At 44.3% G+C, this 25589-nt stretch overlaps 1 protein-coding gene across 4 annotated transcripts in view; it reads left to right on the top strand.

Annotated features, from left to right (window-relative positions):
* The first annotated feature begins 7093 nt into the window (after positions 1–7093).
* The window catches only part of SPIN1 (spindlin 1), a 67747-nt gene continuing 49251 nt past the window's right edge, over positions 7094–25589 (top strand). Inside the window, exon 1 of one of the 4 annotated variants that reach the window (XM_073575321.1) lies at positions 7094–7543. The gene's annotated coding sequence lies outside the window, so the exon portion shown is untranslated. Of the gene's footprint in view, positions 7544–7647; positions 7793–25589 lie in introns of those variants that run through there. The other 3 variants (XM_073575318.1, XM_073575320.1, XM_073575319.1) reach the window with 3 other exon arrangements.

The following is a 25589-nucleotide window of genomic DNA, read 5'->3' as shown; positions in this document are numbered from 1 at the left end:
TCCTCCCTGTTTATAAGGATTAGATCCAAGGTAGCAGTACTCCTTGTTTTCTCCCCTCCCTTTTGGAAGATAAAGTTGTCAACAAGAGAGGATAAGAATTTCCTTGACCTGTTATTTTTGCCTCAGATTACCAACAAATATCAGGATAGTTGAAATCTCCCATGACAACTATGTCATATTTTTTGGAGAACTTGGCAATTTGATGCATAAAGAGTTCATCCATATCTTCAGCTTACACAGGCGGCCTGTAGTAAATGCCTACAATGGTGTCCTTTCCATTGTTCTGTCCTTGTATTCTTACCCAAACAGTATCCAAAGAACTCCCAGTCTCTGACGCTTCAATCTCTGTGCAGATAAGCGCATTTCTAACATACAATGCAACACCTCCTCCTCGTTTATCAAGTCTGTTTCTAGCAAATAAGTTGTATCCTTCTAGCCTTGTATTCCAATCATGTGTATTGTCCCACCAAGTTTCAGTGATTCCAATGACATCATATTTCTTTTCCTGCGTTAGTAGTTCCAATTCTCCTTGCTTGTTGCCCATGCTTTGTGCATTAGTATAGAAACATTTTAGTTTGTGATTAGTTCCTCTTTCTCCAATATTTTTATTATTTAGATTCTTTTGTCTTTGTTCTTCCTTTCCACTTCTAATAGCAGAGTTCTCAATAGCATTTGTCAGGTGTATGGCTTTTTCTGGCCTTTTGCTTCCCATCCCACATTGTTCTAGTGTTAGGGCTAGCGGAACGCACCAAATAATAAAATAATAGTAAGGTGCTTTCGCAGCCCGGGGTCCACCGTGCAGGGGTGGTAAACTGCTGCTTAGTAATGGCGGAACTATAAAGCGGTGTACAAAAGGTCACACGTGGGTTAACGTCACCCAATGTGAACAGAAGCGAACTCTGTTAACTCACAGAGCCACGCTACCGCAGAACATAAATGCCGATGACTGTTTAGCTTACAGAGCCTGGCCATGGAGCGCACAGAAAGCGGTCACAGAACACTGCCCCAAGGACACGGGGTCAGAGTCCCTCTAGACCTTCTGAGCGCGCAGCGTCACACCTGCGGACGCCACTATAGTCGCTGACTATGGAGTGTCGAGCATGTGCACCGTGGACACTGATTCCTGTCTCAGACTCTGTCCTACCTACACCTAAGCCTGGGCGCTTAACAGGCTCAGCTGCACAACACATGCGTACCAAGGGAAGGGGTTTCTTAATGAGTCATTCACCAGAGACATTCATGCATGCATACGACACTCACTCCTCATAGTCTAATAATGCAGTCTATACTAGCGCATGGCCGAGCGGCCATGCAAACCATTTATAGCTGTGTCCTTCCGGGACCTTCCTGACCTTTCTGATGGTCCAATCTGAGTTAGAGAAGGAACTGAGCATGTGACCTCCAATCTCCAATGAGAGATCGTCCCACGGGCATGCTCAGTGGACCGAAAGGAGGACTTAGTCCCTGGAGTAGCTCGCTGCTGACCAGCATGCATTGCTATAGCTGGACAAGAGGTGGCAGCAGCCACCAAAGCCACAGAGCTAGTCTGGGTAGAGCGCTGAGACCAACGAGTCTGCTGGGCAGCCTCCTCTGCGGCTGGAGAGGAATGGGAGACCGCCGGAAGCAAGGCTCAGGATTCCCGCTGTGCAGCGACAGGAACCCGACGCCTAACATCTAGTTTAAAGCTCTCCTGATGAGTGTAGCAAGGAGACTTCCAAATACATGTTTTCCAGTCTTCATAAGGTGCACTCCATCTCTAGCAAGTAGTCCATCGTATAGGTAATTCACTCCGTGATTCAGAAATCCAAATCCTTGCTGTCGGCACCATCGACGTAGCCAGTTGTTCACCTGCAGAATCTTATTCCACCTCCTTGTTCCATGGCCATCCACTGGGAGGATGGAAGAGAAGACCACCTGTGCTGCCAGTTCTCTCACTTTCTTACCCAAGTTTTCAAAGTCATTTTAGATGGTTTCCAGGTCGTTTCTTGCTGTGTCATTTGTCCCCACATGTATTAGCATGAATGGGTAGTCATCTGTAGGTCTGAAGAGTCCTGATATCCTGTCAGACACATCTTTAATTTTTGCACCTGGAAGACAGCACACTTCTCTTGAGGTTATATCTGGTCTGCAGATAGCGGCCTCTATTACTCTCAACAGGGTATCCCCCATGACCACCACTCTCTGTTTCTTCTTCACAACATTTTTCTTTCTCCATCCAGGAAGATTCTGAAGGCGTACAACGTTGCTGTTTGTGGGCAAAGTCTTATCCTGATGTATTTCTTCATTGTTCTCTTGCATAAGAGCCTGGCACTGGTTCCTTAGCAGTATGGGCGCTGACTGCCTCCTGATCCTCCTGCTTCTCTGGGTCACGTTTCCATTCCTCTGTTTCTTCAGGTGCACTTCAAATTTCTTATCTTTCTGTAACATGGAGATAATTCTGCTCTGTCTAAGAACTCTTCACCTTCCTTAGTGATCTTCAATGTAGCTAACCTCTCCTCGAGATTTTGCAACTTTTCATCCAACAGGGACACAAGCTTGCATTTGTGGCATGTGAAGTTTGGCTTTTCCACTGGTAAGTCTGTGAACATGTAGCAAGAAATGCAGCTCACCAAATGGCTCCTGGCCTTTCCATATTGTTATTGTTAAAGAGATTTCAAAGCGATGAAAAATGAGCCAAAATTCAGTGATCATTGAGCTTGTGGAGACTCTTCACTTATCCCAGAAGGAACTGGGACTATGCAAATTCTCTCCTCAGGACTCTTCCCCTGGTTTACTGATTTCCTCTTTTCAGCTGCAACGGCAAAAATCCAGTGATCGTTGAGCTCGCGGAGACTCTTCACTTATCCCAGAAGGCACTGGGAATATGCAAATTCTCTCCTCAGGACTCTTCCCCTCTGGAATGCTTCCATGGATCCTGGTGATTCTGACATTGTTTTCTCGTGACATATTGTACTTCATGGTAGTGGTAAAATTTCTTTGATATTGCTTGCGTTTATTTGTGAAAAAAACCCCAGAAATTTGGTGAAAATTTTGCAATTTTCCAACTTTGAATTTTCATGCCCTTAAGTCACAGAGATATGTCACACAAAATACTTAATAAGTAACATTTCCCACTGTTTGGGCGCATGGCAGAGCTCGGAAGGGAAGGAGCGCTGTTTGACTTTTTCAACGCAAAATTGACTGTAATTGAGATTAGACCCATGTCACCTTTGGAGAGCCCCTGATGTGCCTAAACAGTGGAAACCCCCCACAAATGACCCCTTTTTGGAAACTAGACCCCCCATGGAAATTATCTAGATGTGTGGTGAGAACTTTGAACCCCCAAGTGCATCACAGAAGTTTATAACATAGAGCAATAAAAAATCATATTTTTTCCACAAAAATGATATTTTCGCCCCCAATTTTTTTGTGTTCCTAAGGGTAACAGAAGAAATTGGACCCCAAGAGTTATTGCGCAATTTGTCCTGAGTATGCTGATACCCCATATGTGGGGGTAAACCACTGTTTTGGCGCATGGCAGAGCTCGGAAGGGAAGGAGCATCTTTTCACTTTTTCAACGCAGAATTGGCTGGAATTGAGATCAGATGCCATTCGCGTTTGGAGAGCCCCTGATGTGCCTAAACTGTTAGGAACGGCGGAACACACTAAATAAAATTATAAATAAAGTGCGTTCGCCGCTCGGGGTCCACCGTGCAGTAGGTGAAATAACCGCTGCTAAGTGGTGGCAGGGGCAATATGGCGGAATTGCACACAGGGTTAAACTCCACCCAGGTGCGCAGAGCAATCTCAGTTAAACTCACGGAGATGCCAAAAGTACAAACACAAGTAATTGAGCCTGTTGTAGTCACAGCACTCAGTAAAAAACGCACACACGGTATATGGTCACAGGAGTAGCCCAAGACGGCGGCACTACGTCCGTCTAGACCTACCGTGTGCGCGGCGTTGCAACTGCGAACGCAAAGGAGGCTGCTACTGCAGCGCGGCGTGGACACTGCCGCCAAATGGCAAAGGCAAGGCGCAAGCGCAATGTCGGATGCTAGCAGCTGTGCAAGATGAAGCAGAGGAGCGCTGGCGCTGAAACTAACTCAGTCCCTATTCACATGCGTAATATCAGAGGGAAGGGGTTTCAAATGAGTCAGTCACCAGAATCATGCATCCATCCTCATACACACAGCAGCAAGTATGACTATACTAGCGCATGGCGGAACAGCCATGCGCGCCTTTTATAGCAGCCGGGACCTTCTGCACGCTTCCGATCTCTGAGATGGACCAATGAGAACTGGAGCGGGACCTGAGCACATGACTCCCGATCTCCAATGGGAGATCATCCCATGAGCATGCCCAGTAAGAGGACAGAAGGACTTAGCCTCAGGAGAGATTTGCTGCAAGGCAATCTCCTCTGCAATCTCCTCTGCAGTGGAAAAATAGGAGAGTGCAGAATGTGAGGATCTGGATCCCTGCTGAGTAAACGCAGGAATCTGACTCCTAACATAAACAGTGGAAACCCCCCTATTCTAACTCCAACCCTAACCCCAACACATCCCTAACCCTAATCCCAACCCTAACCCTAGCCCTAACCCTAATGGGAAAATGGAAATAAATACATTTTTTTAATTTTATTATTTTTCCCTAACTAAGGGGGAGATAAAGGGGGGTTTGATTTACTATTTATAGTGGGTTTTTATGTTTTCCAGCTGTCACACGCTAAAAGATGCTTTTTATTGCAAAAAATAGTTTTTGCATCACCACATTTTGAGAGCTGTAATTTTTCCATATTTTGGCCCACAGAGTCATGAGAGGTCTTATTTTTTGCGGGACGAGCTGATGTTTTTATTGGTACCATTTTTGGGCACATGACTTTTTTTGATCGCTTTTTATTTCGATTTTTGTGAGGCAGAAAGAACAAAAACCAGCAATTCATGAATTTCTTTTTTTGGGGGGGGGGGCGTTTATACCGTTCCGCGTGTGGTAAAATTGATACAGCAATTTTATTCTTCGGGTCAGTACGATTACAGCGATACATCAATTATATATTTTTTTATGTTTTGGCTCTTTTATGCAATAGAAACTATTGTATATAAAAAATAATTATTTTTGCATCGCTTTATTCTGAGAGCTATAACTTTTCTATTTTTCTGCTGATGATGCTGTATGGCGGCTCGTTTTTGCAGGACAAGATGACGTTTTCAGCGGTACCATGTTTATTTATATCCGTCTTTTTGATTGCGTGTTATTCCACTTTTTGTCCGGCAGTATGATGAAAAGCATTGTTTTTTGCCTTTTTATTTTTAAGGGGTTCACTAAATGGGCTAACTAGTGAGACAGTTTTATAGGGCGGGTCATTATGGACGCGGCGCTACTAAATATGTGTACTTTTATTGTTTTTTTACATAAAGAAATGTACTTATTGGGGAATATATATTTTTCTTTATTTAGGATTTTTGTTTTATATTTTTACACGTTTTTTTTTTTTCCACTTTGTCACAGGGTGGGACATCACTGTATTATATCAGATCGCTGATCTGACACTTTGCAGAGCACTGTGTCAGATCAGTGATCTGACAGGCAGTGTAGGAGGCTTCTTAGCGCCTGCTCTCAGTAGGCACTAAGAAGCCACCTCCCTGCAGGACCCCGTGGCCATATTGGATCCGGGGTCCTGCAGGAAGGAGGCCCTCGGAAAAACACAATCACATCGCGTTGTTCTGAGGGTCTCAGGTCAGGGAAACACGCAGGGAGCCCCCTCCCTGCGCAATTCTTCCCTGACCGCTCCTGGCATATAGTGCCGAATGTTAGCTGTGATAATCAGCTGCGCTCCCCCCGTGAGCGCAGCTGATCGCGATGACATACTATCCCGTCCACGGTCATATGGGCCCGGGTCACCTGGACTGGATAGTACGTCATATGTCATAAATGGGTTAATACTATCCTTGTCTCATCTCACTTTTCATCTCTTATTATGTTTGCAATGCCATGGTTCCTATCTATGCAGGAAGGAAGGAAGTGGGGAGAGCTCCTTTTCTCCATCCAGGTCTGCGCAGAATACTGAAGCCAATGTCAATAGAAGGGCGGAATGGGTACTGTATAATTGCGCTATTGCGGAGTGCAGGGACGTAAATATGAGGCATACAGGAACATTTCTATCACCTGTATGCCTATATTAATAGGTTATATGCCTTGCAGGGGGTTATAGATTCCCTTTACGTACTTTCTCTAATCCCTTTTTTTTTTTTTTTGCAGAGCAATTATCCTGCTCTTACCCCCAATTTAGCCTTCTCTTGCATCCCACTATTTTACAGCCAATTTAAAGCACCAAGTTCGGGTCTCCATTGCTTTCGAGGTCAAGTTCAGACCCAAACATAATTTTTTACTGTATGTTTGTCGAACCCGAACAGCGATGGGTTCGCTCATGGCTACTCCTGTGGCTGCTGTGCTTGTAGTCACACAGAAAAGCAGGACAGGCAGAGCCAGATGAGGGTATAGAACTAGCGAGAGCAGAGGCTTGGGAAGTGCTTCCACGTGCCAGAAGCACTTCATCCTCATTTGCATATCAAGTCAAATCCTTATTTCTCAGTAACAGAGCGGCCAGATAAAGGTTTTGCTGGACTTGTCTTTTAAAAAGCTACATGTGCGTATAAACAGTTCTGGAGGTGAAATCCTGCCGAGTTTTCCTTTAGCCAACATATGCAGAAAAAAAGACTTCTTCCCAGGAAAAACGCGTGTTTTTTAATGCGTTTTTTACAGGAGTGTCTTCCTGCTCATAGAATATAGCTAGAAATGCAGATTTTTCCGCAAACTTAATGAACATGCTGTTTTTTTTTGCGGTAAAAATGCATCATGTGCACAAAAATTGCGGAATTCATTAAAAAGAATGGGCTGCTTCTTGTAAGCGACTTTGAAGCGTTTTTACCTGGAAAAACCGCTTACATGGGTACACAGCTTTAACGTAGTTTAAAACACCACAAACACCAGCATAATGTATCACCTAATGGCCTCCACTGTCTGGCTATTGGCCATTCTACATAGAGGGCAGGGCAACATGACCTACAACTCTCTAGAAAGGCTGGTGAAGGCCTCAGCCATCCCTCCGCGCCTGCAGCGACCGTCAGCAGCTGCCACTCATCACCACAGACGATTACAAACTGCCGCCGCACGTGACCAAACGCCGTTCTAGGATTCCCCCGTTTAACAAACGCGCTCTCTGGCCGCACATGCGCATTTGAGCCGTACCGCGGCGGAGAGCGGGCTCCCAGTGCGCGTGCGCGTAGCTCGCTCCTGCACCAACACAGAGAGGAGGGGCCCACTCTGATGGAATCATTATTTGGCAGGAAGGCGAGGCCTGGTCCTTGCAGGAGATACACGGCAGTGTGTACGGGCAGCCAGCTCTAAATCTGGCAGTGTGTGAAAGGGGGAGGGGGCGTCTGAGCGGAGGGCTTGGAAGAAGTTCGCAGGGAGCGGACAGTGAGGCGAGAGCTGCGCTGCCACAAAATCCCGGCGTCTGACAAAGGCGGAGGGGGCGGCACCGGGAGGGAAGAGCCCCGTGAAGGTAAGGGCTGCTGTGGCCCCCGGGCCTTTGTCCCTGTGTTCCCCTCCGGTCAGTGACGTCACGCTGGCGAGGGTGTGACGTCAGAGCGCCATTGTTTCCCGGCGGGATCCTCGCGGTGTGATGTCACTCCCGCGTGTGGGAGGCAGCAGACACATGAGGCGGGGATCCAGGGGAGTGTGGTCTGTGGCTCGGGCTTCCTTTGTCTGCGGCCCCCTCCCCCTCCCGTCTCCTTCTCCAGGGCTGCTGCAGGTTTGTAAATTCTCCAACATGGCTGACACTGGCTGCTAGCAGTGCCCTCCACCCAGCAGCCGAGGGGCATTGCCAGGGCAGAAGGCCCGTGCACTGGCAGCATAGGAATGCCGAGTGCTGCCCCAGGAGCTGCTGGCAGACCTCTCAGAATGGGAGCACACATTGGCTGAATGAATGCCATCTCCCATCCTTGTCATTGCTGTTATTAAAGACTCCCACGTGACCTTGTGAAGGCTGCAGGGGGGGCTTGTTACTGTGCATTATCTGTATACACCGCCGTCAGGTGTTGGCTGCACCCGGTACTGGGGCTGCGCTGCTGGTCAGTGGTCTTGTAAGTTGTCAAACTTTCTGGCCCAGGGTCCACGACACGAGCCACTCCTGGTCTCCGCGGCTTTACCATAGATCAGCCGGGTATATGGGAAAGGTAAGCATCTTTGTTAACAAGCCCACGGCTGCTAGTCTCTATCGCACGAGTTAGGGTACGTGCACACGGTGCGGTTTTGCCCTGCGGTTTTTCACCTCTACAATGGAGGAGATGGCAAACCGCAGCGGAATCCGCAGAAAGAATTGACATGTCAATTCTTTCTGCGGTTTTGAAACCGCGTGGAAAAATCCGCACCGTCTGCACTGCGGTTTTTAATATCCATAGGATATTATGGTACTGTACACCACAGCGGCCAAATCCGCAGCAGAACCGCAGCGTGTGCACACACCCTTAGACTTCATCATTATAGCGCTCTCTAGCCTGATCCTTATATGCTTATTGATACCGTCATGTTGATAAGTTCTTCTGGTTTGATCTGTGGATCTAGGGAGTCGATAAGTTATTTAAGTAGAATTCCTCCCCCCCCACATACTTTTTTTTTTTTTATATTTAATGTTGGCCGACCCCTTCAAATCTGGTGGGAATTACTGTACTGTAGATCCAATGAGGGCATCTATGTGCAGGAGGGCGTCACAACTCCCATGTTTTGGGCACGTTGACTTCTAATGCTTGATCCTTTTTTGTGGTAATCTGCTGCCAGAGGTATTTGGCAGAGGCTTATTCTTTTTTTTTTTTTTTTTTTTTTAATCTGCGTTTTACAAGTTGCCACCTAAAAGCAGACTTGTATAGTGCAAGTGAATTTGTTTCAGGTAGTTTATCAGAATTGGCCTGTCTTTGTGGGCGTGAGCAATAACACCATTTCTGGTCATTTATATATAACTAGGATCTTGCAGTTTTCTCTAGTTTTCTCCTATGCAGATTTTTTTTTTTTTTTAATCTAAGGCCAGTATCACACATGCGAGAAACTCGGCCGAGTCTCACGTGTTAATACCCGGCACTTGGATCTTAGCGTGCAGCCGCATAGCAATACATGTAGCCGGACACTCCGCTCCTGAGTGTCAGCGGCAGTGCCGAGTATTAACATGCGAGACTCGGCCGTGTTTCTCGTATGTGTAATCTCGGCCTTAGGGTGCTATTACATGGTCATTTAAATTGGATGGGCTGACTGGAGGCTGTCACGACCAAGTGTGACAGGTTTATATCTTTCTATGCAGCTGTCACGCTCAGATCGGGAGAGCTGTGACTAGTCCGAGCATTGCGGTCCAAATTATTCGCCATTTGAATGCGCCCATTTCAGTTGGAGGTGGTAGTCTCCATCTATCTGCTATGTCTCCCATACACGGGTACACACAGAGACAAGAAGCATTCCTGCTCTCTGTAGCAGCTGAGACAAACTGCAGAATGGAGGACACTATACAGCTAGAAATGTTCTGAGCTGTGTGACTGAATCCAGCACTTGTGAGGTAAAACCATTACTTCACGTTTCAGCTCAATCTGCCCGTTCTCTCCCTGTAATGGGTATGCCTCATTCTTCCTCCCTCTCTGTGGAGTATAGAGGTGCTTGAAAGCTTGTAAATCCTTCAGCATTTCCCTTATTTTTGCATAAATTTAACCTCTAACTCCAGATTTTCACACAATCCCCAAAAGTAGATAAAGAATCAAATGAAAATGTCAAATATTATACTGTCTTTTTTAATTAGGAAAATAATCCAATATCACATCAATGTGCTATCGGGAGTTTGGTGTTTTCTATCAACAGGCTGTGGAAATAATGTGATTGGGCTTGATTTATTTAAAGAAAAAATATCTATCAAAGACTACTCTTCACACCACACATTTTTGTGAAAGTGTATCATGGCATGAGCTAAGGAGATTTCTGAGGCCCTCCGAAAGAGTTGTTGATGCTCAGCAGGCTAGAAAAGGTTATAAAACAAGTCTCTAAAGAGTTTATTCTCCACCAATCTGCGATTGACCAACAAAGATCACTCCAAGAGCAAGGCAAATAATTGTCTGCAAGGCCTCAAAGGAACCCAAGGTAACCTCTAAGCAACTAAAGGTCTCTCACGTTAGCTTTTTTACTGTTCCTGAGTCCACAATCAAGATGATATCAATTAGCAATGATGTTCATGGTAGGATTACAAGGAAAAAGCTGCAGCTCTCCCAAGAGAACATTGGTGCCCATGTGCAGTTTTCTAAAGATCACCTGGACAAGCCAGAACGCTGTTGGATAAATCTTTTGTGGATGGTTGTGACCAAAATAGAGCTTTTTGGTTAAAATAAGAAGCATTATGTTTAGAGAGAAAAAGCGCTGAACTAAAGCTTGTTGTTCACACATCTGTGAAATATGGTTGTAATAACATGGTTTGGGCCTGCTTTTCTACATCTGTGTTGGAGGAATGAGTTCTGAATTAGATCAGCAAATTCTGAAGGAAAAGGTTAAGACAGATGCTCATGAAACTCAAGAGACTGTTTCATGCACAAAAATTGTTTTGCAAAAAGATTGGTTAAATGAAGTTAAAAGGATTGGTCACTGCTAGGACAACCCCTTTTCTATCTCAATGTTTGACGCCAATGAAATAATAATAAAAAAAAAAAAAAAAAAAAAGCTTTATTCTCTCCTCTCTTGACAGCACTATGCCAGTCAGGGCTGTGGAGTCAGTAAAGGTGCTGTCACACTTAGCGATGTACCAGCGATATGACGCGGTCAGGATCGCTGGTAAATCTCTAAGTGGTCGCTAGTGAGCTGCCACACAGGCAGATCTCACCAGCGACATCGCTGGGGACGGGGGTCGCTACTTACCTGTCAGACGAGGCGATCCTGACGTCCTCCCGCCCACGTCCACGCGTCGCTCGTCTCCACAGCAGGAAGCAGACGAGAAGAGGACCAGGACGTTCTCGCGCGATCAGCGATAACCAGCGGAGGAGCGGTCGGAGGTAAGTATCAGACATAGCGATATCGCTAGCAATATCGCTATAATGTCAAAAAAACCAGTGACGTTATAGCGATATCGCTTAGTGTGACAGGCCCTTAAGCCAAACCTCCTACTCTTCAACTTCCATGACACCAACTCCACAGCCCTGGACAAAGTGACTCTCTACTTGCTTCTTGAACTCCTCCACTGAAAAAAGTCTTCAAAATCTTTAGTCATAACAAGATGGACTACCAGTTTACTGGTGGTCAGAGTACAGCTGGAGAGGATAGGATCAGCGTGAAATAGGCTAGGACAAATTGTCTTCTGTCTCCCCCCTCACCGTAGAGATGGATTCAGAACTACACTGCTCAGTACTGTTGTATAATTATACATAGACAGAGTAGTAATCTCTGCATCTGTGTATAGAGGAAACAGATCAGGTCATCTTCACACACTAGATCAGAGGCAGCTGAAAACTAGAGATGAAGTCTGTATTGGAAAAACTGGTGAAAAATACAAGTTCTATAATAAAAATGGTGGTGTTTAGGGCCTGTCACACTAAGCGATATCGCTAGCAATATCGCTATAACGTCACTGGTTTTTGTGACGTTATAGCTAGAGTTGAGCGACTTTGGTCGGATCGGGTTTCATGAAACAAAATTTGTTTCAGATGAAACTGGTCCGATTAGGGCAAAAAAAGTCGGAGTTTCGTCCGAAACCCGACCCCCAATAGATCCACTCAATGCTGACTTTTATTCCCCATTGACTTGCATTGGGGGCGGGTTTCGGACGAAACTCCGACTTTTTTTGCCCTAATCGGACCAGTTTCATCTGAAACAAATTTTGTTTTATGAAACCCGATCCGACCAATGTCGCTCAACTCTAGTTATAGCGATATCGCTATGTCTGATACTTGCCTCCGACGGCTCCCCCGCTGGTTATCGCTGATCGCGCGAGAACGTCCAGGACTGTTTCTCGTCGTCAGCTTCCTGCTGTGACGACGAGCGACGCGTGGAGGCGGGCGGGAGGACGTCTGGATCACCTTGTCTGACACGTAAGTACCGACCCCTGCGATGTCGCTGGTGAGATCTGCCTGTGTGGCAGCTCACTAGCGACCACTTAGCGATGTACCAGCGATCCTGGCCGCTTCATATCGCTGGTACATCGCTTAGTGTGACAGTACCATTTCTCATGCACACACTTGAAATGACCAGTACGGGGATTGTCCAGTATTTAAATAATTACATGAACGGGAATTATTGTGTGTAACAATAAAGCAATTTTGCAGATAGTCATAATAAAAATAATCCTTGTTTTCTGAGCTGCAATCGGACTGTATAAGACTATACAACATCTGTATAGTCTGTATATTACCTTCCATATTTTACTTCCTAACTTACCAAATATATATTATGAAGACGTAGGAAACTAATAGCAATATGATTGTAGGATCAGACGATACAGTTTACAGTCTGTTACTATGGAGATACTTAGAGGTAGGAGGAAGTCTCACAATTTGGGAGTTATAATAATATATTTTTTTTTCTATGGCGCTGACATATTCCACAGCACTTACATTTCAGAGGGGACTTGTACAGACAATAGACATTACAGTATAACAATCACATAGATCATAACAGATACCAAGAGGAATGAGGGCCCTGCTCACAAGCTTACAGTCTATGAGGAAAATAATAGGGAGACACGAAAGGTGGGTGGTAACAATTGCCCTGATTGTTTGGACCAGCCATAATGTTAAGTGTGTAACAGTACAGACGCAGAGGGCTAATGGATGCATAAAGCATGTGGGAACATGATGCGGGGAACCTGGTTATGGTAAAACTTTTGACTGTGCCACACTGGGATAGTTAGGTTAATGTGTTGAGGCGGTAGGCCAGTCTGAATAAATGAGTTTTCAGGGCACGCTTAAAATTGTAGGGATTGGGGACTGCTCGTATTGACCTGGGAAGTGCATTCCAAAGAATTGGCGCAGCACGTGTATAGTCTTGGAGACGGGAGTGGGAGGTTCTGATTATTGAGGATGCAAACCTCAGGTCATCAGAACGGAGGGCACAGGTAGGGTGGTAGACTGAAACAAGGGAGGAAATGTAGGGTGGTGTTGAGCTATGGAGTGCTTTGTGGGTGAGGGCAATAAGTTTGTACTGGATTCTGGAGTGGATGGGTAGCCAGTGTAATGACTGGCACAAGGTAGATACTGGATTCGCGGTGGATACTGCGTCTACTTGTTATATAGAACCACGTGGGACGGCCGCAGGTGCCTCCTTGCAGTATTGGTGTCTCCCTTAAAGCCCGGTCACTAAGAGCTCACAGTACAACTTATTGTACATTGATGAAGGTCCTAGACCGAAACGTCTGTATGTATGTACTGCAATTCATTAAAACCACCTTTCTGCATCAGAATCTTTTTGGTGTGTGCCAAGTCTATTTAAATTGAAGTTCACGGATTGGGATCCTACTTGTGCACCACCTCCGTTTACCAGGGTTGTGCCAACGGTTTTGTTCTAATAATGGCACAAGGTAGAGGCATCGGTGTAACGATTGGCGAGGAATATGATCCTGGCTGCAGCATTCAAGACAGAGTGGAGAGGGGAAAGTTTGGTAAGAGGGAGACCGATTAGAAGAGTTACAGTAGTCCAGACGAGAATGAATGAGAAACAGTAAGGCTATGTGCACACGTTGCGGATTCTGCTGCGTTTCCGCAGCGGTTTTGGCCCTGCGTAAACGCAGCAGTTCCGCAGACATGGTACAGTACCATGTTATCCTATGGCGTTTCAAAACCGCTGTGCTCATGCTGCGTTTTTTTCCGCTCGGTTTTGCTGCGGTTTACAAACCGCAGCATGTCAATTGTTTGGGCGGATTCCACAGCGGTTTCACACCTTTAACATAGTAGAGGTGTGAAACCGAAGGGCAAAACCGCAGGCTAATCTGCAGGAAAACCGCAGGTCACTTTACCTGCGGTTTTACCTGCGGATCCGCGCAGAAAAACCCGCAGGTGAATCTGCAGCGTGTGCACATAGCCTAAGAGTTTTTGCAGAGTCAAAGATAAGAAAAGGTCGAATTCTAGAAATGTTTTTGAGATGCAGATAACAAGAGTGAGCCAGTGATTGGATGTGGGGGGGTGAATGAAAGCTCGAAGTATGACCCCAAGACAGCGGGCATGTTGCTGGGGAGTAATAGTGGAACCACACACGGAAATGGCAGTGTCTGGTATACGTACATTAGTAGCAGGAGGAAACACAAGGAGTTCAGTCTTTGACAGGTTCAGTTTCTGATATAGTGAGGACATGATGTTAGACAATCGCCGGTGTTTTCTAGAAAGGCTGGCGTGATGTCCGGAGAGGAAGTTGATTTGTTTTAGATGCATTGGACAAAATAAAAACTGCTTGTATCTAAAGATGTGTATCGATTACTTATATATTTTAATTGTATAGTGCCATTAATTCCGTAGCACTTTTAAGACAACATAATTACTGTTTTAATGGGGTTCACTATCTAAATACCCTATCGTTGCGTCTTTGTGGTGTAGTAGGATAGCAGAGTACCCAGAGGAAAGCCGTGCAAACACAGGGAGAACATAATTCCTTGCAGATGTTGTCTTTGGTGGCAGTTCAACCCAGGATTCCAGTACTGTAAGGTTATGTTGCTAACCACTGAGCCACCGTGCTGCCCCTCGATATGCAGGAACCTGGTCCAGTGGCCACATCATTATTCAGTGTAGGTTCAGCAGGAGCCCTGCGAACAGTCTCCTGTTTGCTGTCATCCCAATCTCTCCTGATTAGCCAGCTTGATACTGTGTGTGTCATAACACAACAATGATGTCGCAAATAATCAAGAGGAGCTTAAGGATTTATGTGTAAATGGGTAAGTAACTGGCTTAGTGATAGAAAGCAGAGGGTGGTTATTAGTGGTATATTCTCTAACTGGGTCGCTGTGACCAGTGGGGTACCGCAGAGGTCGGTGTTGGAACCTATTATTCTCCAACATATTAATGATCTGGTAGAAGGTTTACACAGTAAAATATCTATTTCAAGATGATGCAAAACTATATAAAGCAGTCAGTAGAAGAGAAGATAGTATTCTGCTACAGTTGGATCTGGATAAGTTGGAAACTTGGGCCAAAAGGTGGCAGTTGCGGTTTAAAGGGAAACTCACCTCATTTTTTCGCATATAAGCTGCAGCCACCGCCATTAGGGGCTTATCTACAGCATTTCTGTAACCTGAAAGAGAAGAAAAACAAGTTAGATTATACTCACCCGGGGACGGTCCTGTCCAATGGGTGTCGTGGGTCCAGGTTCGGCACCTCCATTTTCAGGCGATGACGTCCTCTTCCTTGCTTCCTGGTGCGGATCCTGCGCAGGTGTAATTCTCTGCCCTCAGAGCAAAGTACCGCAGTGCGCAGGCGCTGGGAAAGGTCAGAGAGGCCCTGTACACTGCAGTACTTTACTTTGCCCTCAACAGGACAAATCAGTACACCTGCGCAGGAGCCGCTCCAGGAAGCAAGTAAGGGGACATCATCGCAATAAGATGGGAGGACCCGGACCTGTGACTTCTTTCCTGATTGAGTGACTGCATGTGGCACCTATTGAGGGTTATCTAGGAGCTATAGGGTACAGCCACCGTGGAACGGGGGCGCCAATCTCGATCATGTTTAGGGTGCCAACCTCCGTTGTTAGGCAGTTTGACATCAGGACCCCATTGTAGGGTGCAGTAGGTGACACGGTTGTTTGTGTTACTGTGTGGTTGTTTTGTCTTTGATTTAGGCTCTAATAAAGGTTTAGCTTTTAATCTATATCTATATTTACTGTAAGGGTCCTTGTGAAGTTCTTGACCTTACTGGTGTTTATACTGTTTAGAACCCTTATAATTTCATAAAACTTGTTAAAAAAATGATGCCGATGTAAAGTAGACATGTGGGAAATGTTGCTTAATTATTTTGTACAGCATGACTTAACTTTTAAGGATACAAAAATTGAAATAAACAATCTCAGAATCGCTGGTATGCGTTCCAGAGTTTTTACCTCCATAAAGTGATGCTGGTCAGAATTGTAAAATTTGGCTTCATCCTGCAGGTGAAAACAGGCTGGGGTGTAAAGGGGTTAGTCAATGGTGTTGTTGAAGTGTAATTAAAGTGGAGCAGTAACTAGTCCTTTAAGTGTTGATGTCACATCAGTGGTGCATGTGGCTTCTGCAGCGGTGGAGAGATGGTACTGGAGCCTGGAATGCAAGTTTCAGCTTTGTTGTTTTATACAGTACAGACCAAAAGTTTGGATACACCTTCTCATTCAAAGAGTTTTCTTTATTTTCATGACTATGAAAATAGCATCAAAACTATGAATTAACACATGTGGAATTATATAATTAACAAAAAAGTGTGAAACTGAAAATGTCTTATATTCTAGGTTCTTCAAAGTGGCCACCTTTTGTACTGCTTTGCACACTCTTGGCATTCTCTTGATGAGCTTCAAGAGGTAGTCACCGGAAATGGTCTTCCAACAGTCTTGAAGGAGTTCCCAGAAATGCTTAGCACTTGTTGGCCCTTTTGCCTTCACTCTGCAGTCCAGCTCACCCCAAACCATCTCGATTTGGGTTCAGGTCTGGTGACTGTGGAGGCCAGGTCATCTGGCGTAGCACCCCATCACTCTCCTTCTTGGTCAGATAGCTCTTACACAGCCTGGCGGTGTGTTTGGGGGTCAGTGTCCTGTTGAAAAATAAATGATGGTCCAATTAAACGCAAACCGGATGGAATAGCATGCCGCTGCAAGATGCTGTGGTAGCCGTGCTGGTTCAGTATGCCTTCAATTTTGAATAAATCCCCAACAGTGTCACCAGCAAAGCACCCCCACACCATCACACCACTTCCTCCATGCTTCACGGGGGAACCAGGCATGTAGAGTCCATCCGTTCACCTTTTCTGCGTCGCACAAAGACATGGTCGTTGGAACAAAAGATCTCAAATGTGGACTCATCAGACCAAAGCACAGATTTCCACTGGTCTAATGTCCATTCCTTGTGTTCTTTAGCCAAAACAAGTCTCTTCTGTTTGTTGCCTGTCCTTAGCAGTGGTTTCCTAGCAGCTATTTTACCATGAAGGCCTGCTGCACAAAGTCTCCTCTTAACAGTTGTTGTAGAGATGTGTCTGCTGCTAGAACTCTGTGTGGCATTGACCTGGTCTCTAATCTGAGCTGCTGTTAACCTGCGATTTCTGAGGCTGGTGACTCAGATGAACTTATCCTCCGCAGCAGAGGTGACTCTTGGTCTTCCTTTCCTGGGCCGGTCCTCATGTGAGCCAGTTTCTTTGTAGCGCTTGATGGTTTTTGCTACTGCACTTGGGGACACTTTCAAAGTTTTCCCAATTTTTCGGACTGACTGACCTTCATTTCTTAAAGTAATGATGGCCACTCGTTTTTCTTAGCTGCTTTTTTCTTGCTATAATACAAATTCTAACAGTCTACTCAGTAGGACTATCAGCTGTGTATCCACCAGACTTCTTCACAACACAACTGATGGTCCCAACCCCATTTATAAGGCAAGAAATCCCACTTATTAAACCTGACGGGGCACACCTGTGAAGTGAAAACCATTTCCGGTGACTACCTCTTGAAGCTCATCAAGAGAATGCCAAGAGTGTGCAAAGCAGTAATCAAAGCAAAAGGTGGCTACTTTGAAGAACCTAGAATTTAAGACATATTTTCAGTTGTTTCACACTTTGTTGTTAATTATATAATTCCACATGTGTTAATTCATTGTTTTGATGCCTTCAGAGTGAATCTACAATTTTCATAGTCATGAAAATAAAGAAAACTTTTTGAATGAGAAGGTGTGTCCAAACTTTGGGTCTGTACTGTACATCCACAGCCCATTGGTTAACTAAAAGAGATCCTGTCAGCAGGATTGTGCTGAGTAACCTACAGACAGTGTCAGGTTGGCACCGTTATACTGATTAAAATGATACATTGGTTGATGAAATCCGTCTTGGTTGTTTAATCTTTTATTTTCAGTTAATGATATGCTTGTGCTCCGGGGCGGCCTGTGGATGGTCTTCATGTGGTGCTCTGCTTATCTATTCATACTGATGGCTTACGACAGGTCACCGATCCCTCAGTAAACCTGCCCCCTATTTTACATTCTGAATATTATATGTATTAAAAAAAAAAATCAACTTCAGCAGGTGGTGACATCTGCACTGCAGCATGATCGCATGTATAATGTGCAATTATTTTATTAGCTGGTATAAATAAATTCAGGAAAAAAAAAAATTGTCTCAAAATTGCGCCCCGGCCACTCCTGCACAGTAGCATCTATTGGTGATCCGATAAATGCTACTGCGCAGGTGCCGCCATCTTAGAGGAGACCTTTTTTTTTTTTCTCTAGCAAGAAGGCTTTGGTGGCGCCTGCACAGTAGCATCTATTGGATCGCCAATAGATGCTACTGCGCAGGCGCAGCTGGCACCATTTAGGCTGGTTTCACATTTGCGTTTTTTTTCGCGGTAATTTAGCACTAAATAGCGCATGCGTTTTTTTTCCTATACTTTGCATGGGATGCGCTTATGTGCGCATAAACATGCGTTTGTACGCGTTTTACCGCGCATGCGTTTTTTTGCGGTATGCGCTCGGGCGCACAAAATGCAACTTGTTGCATTTTTTGTGCGTCCGATTTGCCTCAAAAAAAACGCATGCGCGCGCAATGCGTTTTTTACAGCAAGACACCCAATATAAGTCTATGGGTGCGCATATGCGCATTGGCATGCTTATGTATGCGTTTTTTTGCACATGCGTTTTTTTTTTGTTAACCATGGAATTTAGGGGTTTGGGTTAGAGTTAGGGTTAGTTAAGGGGGGTTAGGGTTAGGGTCAGGGTTAGGGTTAAGTATGGTTTGGTTAAGGGTTAGGGTTAGGGTCAGGGTTAGGGTTAAGTATGGTTTTGTTAGGGTCAGGTTTAGGGTCAGGGTTAGGGTTAAGTATGGTTTGGTTAAGGGTTAGGGTCAGGGTTAGGGTTAGGGTTAAGGTTAGTTAGGGTCAGGGTTAAGTATGGTTTGGTTAAGGGTTAGGGTCAGGGTTAGGGTTAGGGTCAGGGTTAGGGTTAAGTATGGTTTGGTTAAGGGTTAGGGTTAGGGTTAAGGTTAGTTAGGGTTTGGGTTAGGGTTAAGTATGGTTTGGTTAAGGGTTAGGGTTAGTAAAGTCATGGTTTGGGTTAGTGTGAGGGGCCACCTAATGTTGGTAAAAACGCACTAAAAACGCATACAAACGCATAAAAACGCTGCGTTTTTTTCATGCATGCTCATAAAAATGCTTGAAAAAAACGCAGCAGTTGTATGCTTTTGTATGCGTTTTTCAATGCGTTTTTTTGCGGGAAAAACGCGCTGCAAAAAAAAGCAAGTGTGAAACAGGCCTTAGAGATTTTTTTTTTTTTACCTGAATTTATACCAGCAAATAAAATAATTAAATGCACATTATACATGTGATCATGCTGCAGCGCAGTCGCTGCCTGCCTGCTGAATGTGATCACTTTTTTTTAACAATACATATAATATTCAGTATGTAAACTAGGGGGCAGGTCAATGAGGGATCAGTGACTTGTCATAAGCCATACTGATATGTAAGCAGAGCTCCACATGGATGCCCCGGAGCACGAGCAGTTCATTAACTCAAAACTGGAAATAAAGATTAAAAAACAACCACAAGACGGATTTCATCAACCAAGGTATCATTTTAATCAGTATAACGGCACCGCCAACCTAACTCTGTTACACAGCACAATCCTGCTGACAGGTTCCCTTTTAAGATGGCTGTATTTACTAGAAATTGGTGGTGAATCCGTCGCCACCACAATTTGAAATGTTGAGCAAATAAGCATTATGGATGAATTTGAGCAAGCGCATTACATATTTGCTCTCCTAGCGCCAACAAACGACCCCAAGGGTTGCAACTTTTGTGGCTCTTAGTAGACTCGTTCGATACGTTTTTGTGACGTGGTATTTATCTGAAACTATTGATGCCAAACTGTTACACAGAAGTGTTAGCATAACTGAGTGCTCCTGTGCTCTCTAAGAGCCGCTGCCTCAAATCTTTTATGGTGACTTATCTCCTAGAAAGCAAAAGGATCTGCAGTGCAAAATTGGGCATGCCAGATGCAGATCTTCCTCCCCACACTCTGGCCCCATACGTGGACCAGCAGGTTTACTGACATTTGTCTGTGTATGAGGGCCTTGACTCTGTCAGTCGGAAGTGTTTTCGCATGTTGTATATAGAACCACCAGTGGGACATGAATCCAGAATATGTTGATATGTGTGGATTTACTAAATTGGTATATGGTTCCCTCTGACATAGAGTCCTGAGGTACTGTGTGACCTGAAAAGTCTTCCTTGCTTAGCGGACCAAATGTTGAAGAAATCTTTGCTATATTAACCCCTTCATCGGGGCATGTTTTCACCTTCCTGACCAAGCCAAATTTTACAATTCTGATTAGTCTCTTTATGTGATTACTATAACTCTGGAGCTCTTCCATGGATCATGGTGATTCTGAGAATGTTTTCATCGTGACATATTGTACTTCATGATGGTGGTAAAATTTGTTCAATATGACTTGCATTTATTTGTGAATATATCAGAAATTTTCTGAAAATTTGGAAAACTTGGCAATTTTCAAATTTTTAGTTTTTATGCCTTTAATCAGTTATGTCACACAAAATGGTTAATAAATAACATTTCCCACAAGTCTACTTTACATCAGCAGTTTTTGAAAAAATATTTTTTTTAATAAGTTGAGTTAACCAGCAATTTCTAATTTTTCCAAGAAAATTTACAAAACCATTTTTTAGGGACCACTTCACATCTGAAGTGACTTTGAGGAGCTTATGTAAAGACATGGGGGGGTTGGTCAATGGGTGCTCTTGTCCGCTAGCTTGAGGCACCATGGACTAGGGCTCATCCCATTGATTGCCAGTTCTCCTTTTACTGTGGGCATGATACTGCTCAGACAACACAGGGTGAGATTAAAGCAGTGTGGCAATAATTTATTGAGCCACCAACAATGAATAACATATTGAACAGTCCCAGCAAATACCGAAGATGGTGCACATTAGTCTCACCCTTCCGCTGGCTTGCCGGAGTTAGAGCAGCTGTGACTTGAGCTTCTAGGACTGACTACTCCAACTGTGGGAAGCACAGAGAGAGGGTAAAGACAAGCTTAGGAAGCTGACAGTCCGTTGATGAATGGGGCCAGGTGACTTGATTGTCCCATCCTGGATTCTCTAAACGTCTTTGAAGGTTCAGTGATGGTCAGTGGAACAGCTCTGTATTTAGTTGGAGCAATGATGCCATGGTTACTGTAATGTAAAGCCTCTCTAAACACAGGCAGATCCGCCCTTTTTTTGTTTTAGGCTATGTGCACACATGCGAAATTCCAGTGGATTTTATGCGTTTTTGCCGCGTTTTTTCGCCACGGAAACGCATAAAACAAGCAACCCATTGAGTTCAATGGCATTCTGCACATGCCGTGCTAATGCTGCGTATCTTTCCGCGGTGGAATCGCTTAGCGGAAAAATACGCAGCATGCTCATTCTTTTTGCTGGAATTCCGCACACATAAGAATGCATTGTTCCACTTACTTTCCGCATGTGGCTATGCCCACCATGCGCAAAGTAAGCGGATCATGTGCAGATGGTATCCAGGGTCTGGAGGAGACTGTCCACCATGCCCTGGGTACCATATCCCTGTAAAAAATAGAATTAAAATAAAAAATGGTGGTGTTCTCACCTTCCGGCGTCCCCAGGCCTCAGCGATGCATGGAACCTCTATGCGAACTGTGATATTAACAGAAATGAATATGTACAGCAAGACGAGGAGGGGGTGGATGGAGACGGACCATAAGTCGGACGGGACCAAGCATATTTACATACAGCGTGGGAGGAATAAAAACTGTATTTATGGATCATTCGTGGGGAGTCAAGGGTATCAAAAGTACTTGTGTAAGGCCAGGTTCACATAGCGTTAATGCAGTCCGTTCAACGCATGCGTTAAACGGACTGCACTAACGCTACTCTAACATTCTTATCACATTAGCGATAGCGCAGATGCTCCATCTGCGCTAGCAGTGACGGACCCTCGAACTCTGTAGACCGCGTCCGAGGGTTCTTCACAGATTGACGGCACATCGCTAGCGCATGCCGCTTATGACATACGTTGGCGATGCGTTCGGTAATGGCAGTGTATGGCAGCGTTAATGGATGCGTTACATCGCGTTAATGCCGCTTTGTAACGAAATCCGTTAAATGGACTGCCTAAACGCTATGTGAACCTGGCCTAATGCATGGGGGACACTAAATTGAATATTTTTGCCTGGTAACCCAAGAAACTGGTGACAGATTCCCTTTAACAAACATTGCCTTTGTTTCCCACAGATAGTAGAACAATACTAGGACAGATTCAAGAGCTAATTAGCAGACAGTCAACAAATGGCAGCCATTGACAATAAGGGTCACCAAAGAAAAATGTTTAGAATTGAGTCCTCTGTGGTTGATACCTTTTAATGGCTAAAGGGCCTGTCACACTAAGCAATATCGCTATAACGTCACTAGTTTTGTGACGCAGCAGCGATATTGGTATGTCTGATACTTACCTCCGACCGGCTCCCCCCGCTGCTCATCGCTGATCGCGCGAGAACATCCTGGACCGTTTCTCGTCGGCCACTTCCTGCTGGGCTTCCAGTGGCGCCAATGACCGACGCGTGGACACGGGTGGAGGACGTCAGGATCCCTGACATGTAAGTAACGACCCCCAACCCCTGCTATGTCGCTGGTGATATCTGCCTGTGTGGCAGCTCACTAGCGACCACTTCGCGATGCACCAGCGATCCTGACCGCATCATATCGCTGGTCGGGATCGCTGGTGCATCGCAAAGTGTGACAGTACCTTTACTGAAAAGATAGTAACACATTGCAAGCTTTCGAGACTACTTAGGTCTCATCAGGCAAAGACTAATCAAATATTTGATTCTTCAGCTGTTGTATTAGTCTTTGCCTGATATTTCGGCTGACATAAGCATGTGAGGCCTGGTTTTTTTGCTGGACGAGTTGACGTTTTTATTGGTACCAGTTTTTTTGTCACATTACATTTTTTTTTTTTTTTTTTTTTTTTTTTTTTTTTTTTTTATATTGCTTTCTATTCCAATTTTTGGGAGGTAGAATTAACAAAAAACAGCAATTCAGGAATTAATATTTTTCTATGCTGTTCCGCGCATGGTAGAAGTGATAAAACAGCTTTATTCTTCTGGTCTGTGTGATTACAGTGATACTATGTTTTTGATAATTTTTCTATTTCTGCTGAGTGTCATGTGAGGGCTTGTTTTTTGGGATGAGTAAACGTTTTTATTGGTACCATTTTCGGTCATAACTTTTTTGTTCGCTCTCTATTCTGATTTTTGGGAGGCAGAATGAACAAGAATCAGCAATTCAGAAATTGATTTTGGTGTCTTTTTTTTTTTTGGCACTTTTACGCAAACTATAGAAAATATTTTTGCGTCACTTTACTCAGAGTTTTTACGATGGAGACCATTGGCATAACGAGATTGCATTGCGTTGTGCCGATGGGAGTTCCTTCCCTCTGTGATGTCACTATGACTATCAATTTTAGCACTGGAACGCAGGATAAAAATGCCAGGTACAGCAAAATGGGGAAAAAAACAAAATTCTCCCCATTATTTTTTTGTTTTTGCTTTAAAAAAAAAAAAAAAAAATTTGCTTGTCACCATTTTCCAAGAACAGTAACATTTTAATATTTTTTTTTTATTGCTACAGTGCCGGCAAAGAAAATCTTAATCTTTACAAGTTCAATGAAGCCATAAAATCTTAATATTCAAGTATTTTATTGTGGATATTTTATTACAATTAGTATTTTGTCATGTCACCCTTACATTTTATCACCATCTGCAGTCGTTTAGGCATGGATTCAGCAAGGCTGGCTAACTATGTGGAGTCCATGTTTACCCACAGTGTCTTCAGCACCTCCTTTAGATTGTTGATGTTGCTGGGTCGTGTCTCTTGAACCTTGTTTTTCATTAAATTCTAGGCATTTTCTATGGGGTTAAGGTCAGGGGAATTACCTGGCCACTCTAAAATGTTAATGTTATGGTCACTGAGAAACTTTCTCACGGCCTTGGCTTTGTGAACAGGGGCTCCATCATGCATAAAGTAATCACACTGATGTATGACCCAACAAGTAAGCTTGTGTTCCTCCAAAACAGTAATATAATTGCTTTCTTTCATAGTTATTCTTGGGATGGAAGTACAAACCTGCCCTGCCCATGCTTCCACTGAATGCACCCCACACCATCACACTGTCAGGGTATTTAACAGTCTTAACTGTATATTTTGGGTCATACCGTGACACAGTACTCGGACGATGCACAACCTTTGAACCTCCCCTGATCAGCCTGAAAGTGCTCTCATCACTAAACATCACTTTCTTCCACTCTTCAGATGTCCAATCTTGATATTTCTTACAAAAGGCAAGCCTTTTCTTCTTCATTGCTTCTGTGAGCAGGGGCTTCTTTGCGGCACGGCAACTTGGTAGACCCAGGTCCTTCTGCAGGCGGTGATGAATTGTCCAAGTTGCGATGTTCTGGAGGAGCATAGGGTACTTGTTTTTTAGTTCAACAGCAGTTATAGAAGGATGTGACATCACTTCACGCTTCAGAAGCTTATCAGTCCTTGGTGAAGTCTTCTTAGGTGCGCCAGAGCCTGACTTCCTCTGCGGTACCATCCCAGGAGGCAATGATGCCGCCAACCACTTCAGTTGATAAACTGTTTCTTTTGACACTCCCAGATCTCTAGCTACAGCCATCACCGAATCCCCCTTCTCGAGCAGAGCCAAGGCACGGGATTTCTCTTCCATTTTAAGCTTCTTTCGACCGATTATGGGAGATAATAAAAAACTGAGGGAGATAATAAAAGACTGCCTAATAGCAAAACTGGCTGAGCTGCACATAACAACCAATCACAGTGCAGCTTTCACTTTACCAGAGAAGTGAAAACTGAGCGTTGATTGGTTGATATTTGCAACAAAGCTAGCTTTAATATTAGACAGTTTTTTTATCTCCCCCATTGTGTACACTTTTAAAAAGTGAAATTATGAGGTGGATTTTATATGTAAAGTTTTTTTTTTTGCTGCGCAAGTGTAAGACTTTTTTTTTTTTTTTTTGCCGGCACTGTACTATTTTGGAGTAGATAAATTACTGGAGATCTCGTGGATAATTTTCTGCGCTGCCGTATAGGATTGAGGACCAAGCAAATTTGTAAAAAGGGTTGATTGTGAATAAACCATCTCAACGCATTTCGAAGTCCAAGACTATTTCCCCAGGAGATGATATCATACAACCCCTGGCAAAAATTATGAAGTCACCAGCCTTGGAGGATGTTCATTCAGGTGTTTAATTTTGTAGAAAAAAAGCAGATCAGACATGGCACAAAACTAAACTCTTTTCAAATGGCAGCTTTCTGGCTTTAAGAAACACTAAAAGAAATCAAGAACAAAAAATGTGGCA

Source organism: Dendrobates tinctorius, unplaced genomic scaffold (assembly GCF_039654945.1).
Source record: "Dendrobates tinctorius isolate UK_male_01 unplaced genomic scaffold, ASM3965494v1 ptg000044l, whole genome shotgun sequence".
NCBI lineage: Eukaryota > Metazoa > Chordata > Amphibia > Anura > Dendrobatidae > Dendrobates > Dendrobates tinctorius.
This window is presented reverse-complemented; position numbering and strand designations above follow the sequence as displayed.